We start from the raw sequence: 7249 nt of genomic DNA, 5'->3' as shown, positions 1-7249 counted from the left end.
TTTACATGGCACAGCTTGCTGGTTTAATCAACAAGGATAAGCCATCATTTGTTTGTAAGTTAAACAAATCTTTATATGGCCTAAAACAGGCTCCTCGTGCCTGGTACTCTGAACTTATGGGAGCTTTACTTGCATTGGGTTTTCAGACTTCTGAAGCAGATCACTCACTCTTTGTACAAATTCATCAAGGCCTAGTTACTTGCATTTTGGTGTATGTTGATAAGAGCCCAAAACTGTAGTTTTAACCCCTTAACAATAATACTTTTAGACCAATTATGCGAGTAATAAATAAGAGTTAATGCTGATTATGTGCTTTTATGTATTTCAGGTATTGAAGTCTATTTTGTGCAGAAATGTGCTACTTTGGCGATATAAAGGAGCAAGGGTTGATTGCTAAGAATTTTTGTGAAAAAGGCCAAGATTCAAGGAGAAAAATCCTTTGTAAAGCCCGGTTAGAAGCTGAGAAGTTAGAGTCAATGCGGGCAAAAACAGCACATAAAAGTCAGCAGAATTCCGAAGACTGTATCTTTGGACTCAAGCCTTGGAATTGGGCCTACCTTATGTCAAAACGACCGGCTCGGAAAGAGCTTTCCAATGGTCCAAGTCTTGACCTAATCAAAAGAGCAAAAGTGGACGAAAAGCCTGATGAATTCAGATCTAGCTGAAAAGGGCCCTGTGGACTGAAGAGATTGGGTTTTGGGCTCGATTTTCCGGCCCAAAACATGGTTCCTCAGCCCATGCATGAAAAAGTGGATCTGGTCTCCTCCATTTGTATGAAGAAGACTTAGCTCTTAAGAAAACTTAGATCTAGATTAGAAAATTAGGTTAGACTCCATTAATTAGTTCAAATAACTTAGTTTAGATCTAGTTTTTACATTCAATTAATTAGTTTATTTTAATTTGATAAGTAGTTATTCATAATCTTAGTTCTAAATTAGTTTTAAATTTTAGTTTTATTTCATTTTGAATCATTATTGTTATTGTTCAAATAGATTAATAGAGTTTAAATTAGTTATTAAATTATGACTTGTTATTATTGTTCTTGTGTTGGGAATGATAGTATAGAAATTTCACATCACACATTACTCTCACCATTGTTCTTTGTGTTTGTTCAATTGAATTTGTTTAAGTCTTGAGAGTTAGTCTTGAGAGTTAAGAGTGGAACGAATCCATACTCTATATATATTGCATGAATCTATATGTGAGAGTAGGAAATAAATAATTGATACCGTAAGAATAAGGTTAGAGTAAATCTAGTCGAGTTTTTATGGGTTATTAAATGGCTTCGCTGCCATCTTAATCTCGTTCAAGACAAGAATTCAATTGCTTGAATTCAAAGGGCAATCCCCCATTCTCTACCCACCCACCCTTTTAATTTTTAATTTTTATTTCTTGAATTTTCGAACTGTTCACTGTTTTAGGCATAGGGGCTGCAGAAAACACTGCAGTAAAGGTATTTGTAAATTTCGAAAAATTCTAAAAATTTACAGGAATAATCCTTAAGGTGTTATTGATTTACTGTAATTTTGTCAGATTTTTCCTAGTTGTTTTACCTAGTGAACTAATACGATCTTTACAGTGTTGCATTTCAGTTTTCAAATCGTAAGTTTTTAAAAAACAGACAAGTAAGGTTACTTAGGCAGTTTAAAAAATTCTAAACTTTTTACAGGAGTATCTATCCTAAGTCAGGAGTTTTCAGTAAAAATTTGACGAGTTTTTGATTTGTTTTGACCTCCTAACTAGTGGAGTGTTTCCAGTGTGTTTCTACAGTTTTGTAAACACTTAATTTCTGGAACAACAGGTGATAAGGAGGGTTTTTAGAACTTCAATTACTCTAAAAAGTTTACAAGAATACCCATGATCTGTCAGGAGTCTCCAATAAAATTTTGGCAATTTTTGTCTCTGTTTTGATTGGTTAACCATTCGCTTGTTTGTATTGTGTCCGAAAACTGTTTCACAAACTTTGAAGGGCAATAGAAGGACTTTCATAGCTTCGATTGATCTGAAATTTTACAAGCTACTTGATAGATGTCTTAGAAATCTACTGTAAAAATTTCAAATTTTTTGGAGAGCGCGACCCGCGCCCATACAAGGCCAAACCTGAGCAATCGATCCCCAAAAAACTTGGAATTCCAAATTCCACCGAACGACGCGCCCTAGATAGCTTTGTTTCCAAGCTACCGCGCACTCAACCGCCTAGACATTGTGTCAAGCACGAGCACGACCCGTGCCCTAGGTAGCCTATTTCCAAGGGCACCCCGCGCTCAACCACCTGGAACTTGAGTTAGACAGGAGCGCAACCCGCGCCCTACCAAGGCCATTTCCGAGCGCCACCCGTGCCCTCTTCTGGAGCAGCCCGATTTTCACAGGTCAATCCAAATTTTTATTTCTTCAAGTTATTCAGTGTTTCTAACATCATACAAACACTGAGATCGCATATACAAGACGCTATTCAAACACGTAGCAAGGAGGCATTCAGGTACTCCTTCTTCCACTCCTCGCCTCTTCTGTCAGAGGAGTTTTAATTCTAGTATAATTAGGCTTGTTTTTCATAGACATAAATACCACACGCTTATCTAGAATTTCACACACTACACCTGCATCAATGGCTAAAGAATAAGAGACTCCTCTCTCTGATTTTTATAAAGCCTTAAACGATGGCCTTAAGTAGTGCATCGTTCTTGCAGACCTAGTGGGGGATTTTTGAATTCCCCCTAATATATTTAACTTGTTACCAGTTTTTCATGGTTTAGACCATGAGAAGCCTTACTAGCATATGCGTAGGATAGACCAAGTTCTCACTACATTCCATCATCCTAGCGTAAGTCCGGATCAAATTAAACTTAGGGTGTTTTCCATTCACCCTAGCCGACAAGGCGGCGTCTTAACTGAACAATATCCCTCTTTATCTGAACAATATACCAAGAAGAGGAAAACCAACATACCCCACGAAGCATTCTTAACTGAACAATATCCCTCTTTATCTGAACATAACGGAATTGTTAAGTACAAGGACCCCGGTCGCCCCATCAGATAATGCACCTTAGGTGATACCTTCATAACAACTGCTTTATTATACCTCGGGGCGAGTATTAACTTACTCCATTTTTATTTATATAAACAACTAGGTCTAACAAAACTTTAACCAACAAAAATGACTTTGCAGTTAGCCGATCGTTCTATTAAGTATCCCAAGGGTGTAGTTGAAAACATTCTCGTTAAAGTGCAGGATTTTTACTATCCAGCCAACTTTGTTATTCTTGACACAGAAGTTGCTCATGATTCTATTCCCATCATCTTAGGGCGTCTTTTCTTGGCAACTACCAATGCCCAAATCAATTACCGGGATGGCTCAATGACTCTTTCTTTTGGAAATCTTTCTGTGGAAGTTAACATGTTTAGATAAAAACAGAGACAACTAGGTTTTCCTGTAGAAGGTGAGGTTAAGTCTATTGAGAGTTTGGTATATCACATTGGTGCTTCCGACGAACTCGTCCCTACACTAGTAGATACCCCTCTTATGGAAGAAGACAAAATATCACAATTTTGACTCCTTGAACATAACTGAACTAGAGAAAGAATTTTCCACCCCGCTTCCGACACTACAAGAGATGGAGTAAACCTCACAATAGACGAGATAGATGAATTCCTCAAAGATGCAGATGAATACCATAATTATATGGATGCGAACAACCTAGATGAGGAATTTGATGAGTTTCTAAGAGCCTGTGATGATCCACCCTCTCAACCACTGCCTAGAGCACCACCCTACCACCAACTACCTAAGCTAATCCCTCACATAATCCAATCATTCTTCCCACCCTTTTCTTCTAACACTTATCCACATTCCAAGTATCTTCCACAACCATCCATTTTTTTACACTCATTCACTTGGCCACCTCTTCGTTGGAGGAAAAAAGAATGTGTTGCTCGGTTACGTTCTAGATCTATCAAACTTCGCTTTCTTTTCACTAAGTTATGTCGTCGAAAATCTTGGTGCTTGTTTTCTGTTTGGGGGTGCATTCCACGGTAATTATTTATGGAACGATCCACAACTATTTCGGTTATTGATATATGGTAAACTACATGTTCATTATATACATATGTGTTAGATAAAGTCTTAAGTATATGACTATAAAAGACTCATTTTATTCTTCAGTGTACTTCCTTTCACTTCCATATATTGATAAGTGCACCATTCAGGTAATCGGGCCCTCCCTAGGGAGTGTGTGGCTGTAATTACTGGATCCTAAGTCCACGGTTAACATAATTCACGTCTTCCACTCTTGCATATTTTCTCAGTTTTTAGTAATGTTTCTCTATGGTGTGAATTATGCATGTATTGCATTATTGTTTTTATTAGTTCGGATGTTAATTTTGAATTCCGTAGTTAAATTTGAATTTGGTTGTTAAATGTTGTTTGAATTTCAATTTTAATATAATATGGTTCTTTTTAAATTGTGCATTGTTTTTATTATTAATCCCACCTTCCCGAATTGTTTGGGGATGGTATTATTTACTCTAGCATGATTTGTTATATGATCCTCCATTTTAGAAGTTGTTTTGGAGTGATGGTTGAAAATATTGCCGATATGGGCATGCCTAGGATTAGATGTGGTGGTAGGATGAAATCTATAAGAGTTTAGAAGTTATTATTCTAAATTCAGTCTAAGAGATATTAGGTTTGTATTAGAATCAATAATATTGGTAGTTTCCGTTTCCGATTTTGAAAATTTCTGTTTTCGGCAATTGCCTTAAAACGTTTTGGAAACTTCCCAATTCGTTTTGGAAACTCAAACTTATATAAACTTCATTCATTCTCCACACAAAACTCACATCTCTCACATTCATCTCTCACCTTTCACTCCCAAATTTTCTTTCTTTTTCCTTCTCACTTCCGCAGATTTCAAGCACTTCTCGAGGCACTTTTGTCCCTGGCCACACCACCTCTAGGCAATCCTTGTCTATCAAAATTTAACCCGGCGACCAATTCGCCATTCCAAAAAAAGTGAGCGACCGCGCTAAAGCGTCTGGAACTCAAAAAATTTCCTGAGTGCGACCCGCGCCCTTCCAAGACAAAAAGTGAGCACGCCCTGCGCCCAAGTGCCTTGAACTAGAAATTCACCCAGGATCACCCCGCGCCCTACTCAGGCATAGGTTGAGCGCACCCCGCGCCTTGACCCCCGTGGGCACAAAAAATTCCAAATTTTTGTGGGTTGTTCCAGGATCGTTGCAGCTGTTCTAGAGAGTAGTTTTGTGATGACTTCTCCTATAGTGATACCGGAGCAGTCTTCCGAACACTTGTTAGGAAGCGAGACTTATGGACATTGGTTCCGCGAAAGGATCTTGCAGTTAGGATGTGAAGGAACCTCATCTCTTTGGAGAGGCAAGATACGAAGGAACCTCGATCATTTCTTTATAAAAGAGGTTGACAAAGCTTAAACGCTGGAGTTAAGGTTAGTTTTTATTTTAGTTAGTGTTTGCTTATATCCCAAGCAATTTGATTCTTGTTAACCCCATAACGGGTGGAACTCATATCGAATTGCGTCAGTTTTATTTGCTATATTAGTATGTTATAACCTTGTTTTGCAGATATTCCAGAATTTCACGCGTTTCAATGGTATTTCTCTACCCTATTTATTTAAATACTTTGAAGACAAAACATGCTTCTTGTTTGGGGGGTGGGTGTCGGGGCAAAACGTTAACCCGACACTCCCGATGTGATGGTGCTTCCGAAGGCTCGAAAGAGATGGGGGATTGGGATTTTTGAAGAAGAGAGATCGCACGTTAACGCTTGCCCTACGTACCCAGTGAGGAATCCGGGATCAAGTCTCTTAAAAACGTAGTTCTGGAGGATGCAGAAGCCTCCGTATATATAGCAATCTTCTGCCTTGGCGGCCAAGAAAGTGATTATCGAAGATTGCATTCTTTCATGAATCCTATCATGACTCTATCTAAAATAGGATCATTCTCTAAGATTCCATTCTATCCTTGTGCAAGATCTTATCGGGTGACTGGATCAGAATGATCCGGACGGATTGGGTCCACGAACTTGGGCCACCCGGATGGGCCCTAAACCCGTTGTGAACTCTAACGGATTAGAGGACCGGATTATCCAAAGTGTTTGCCCCCAAACTGGTCCACCGCTGGTATTACACCCGGTTCATAGTCCGAGTATACTTTGGACCGGAAATATAACGTAGGGTACACACAGGGGGCATATAAACACGTGTAATTAAGACATCTGTTAGGATATAGATATGTATAATATGCACTTGTTGTCTAGTTAAAAATTCAAAAAATTTCAAAAAAATAAATAAATAAAAGTTATGTTATACACTTAGGAATATTGGTATTGTTTTCTTTCTCTATGCTCCGAATAATCTAGAAGTCTCACGTAGCTTTTGCATTAGAATAATTTGTAGAAACTTAGGTTAATACGTAGGTAATAATCTTTGCATCTATCTATAAATATATTATATGAGTATCTTTGATTGTTTGGCAGTAAGTTTCTGAAACCTAGGCTAGAGTACTTATTCTACAAATTAAATCCTATGAGAATATAGCCTAAAGCCTTATATGAGTGAAACATTTGAGAAATGACATAAGGGAGAAGTAAAATCCGGATAGAGAAATCACATGTCCACTTGCTTGATCACTATACCATATCCTAAGCGAGAATTTAGGCCCTCTTTGGATCGATATAGTCATAATTCAAACCTATAAATTATTTTCCACTAGTCACCCCTCTGAGCCTTTCTTTAGCCTTTCATAAACCGCAAATCCTTTATCCTGTTACAAAACAAAAAAAAAAAAAAAAAATCAACCTACCCATTCTTTGAATGAGTCTGAGAATAGAGATGAAGAATAGAAAAGAGAAAGCCCTTTGAAATCAGGAATTTGTTAGTCGCTTCAAATAAGAAAAGAAAGTTTTCATCCAAATAAAAAAAATAAAAGAAAATAAAGAGTTAGAACTCCAAAAATAGAATCAAAGGAGTCAAAAGCCAAAGAAAAAGGAAAATATGGCTAAGGATAGAAACAAAGTGTAGAAGCAAAAGTAATTAACAAGTTTTCTCTAGTTACATAATATGAAGACTCTATTATCTCAGGCTTGTCCTTTTAGAATATTCATTTCCTTCCTTCTTAAACCATCTCCTAATCTCCGCAACACCTAATAAAGACCTCTAGCTCAATTAGAAATAGGTTAGTGTGATAGTAAGTGGCAGATGTGTTTGATCGACTCCGGCTT

Source organism: Coptis chinensis, chromosome 9, assembly GCF_015680905.1.
Source record: "Coptis chinensis isolate HL-2020 chromosome 9, ASM1568090v1, whole genome shotgun sequence".
NCBI lineage: Eukaryota > Viridiplantae > Streptophyta > Magnoliopsida > Ranunculales > Ranunculaceae > Coptis > Coptis chinensis.
This window is presented reverse-complemented; position numbering follows the sequence as displayed.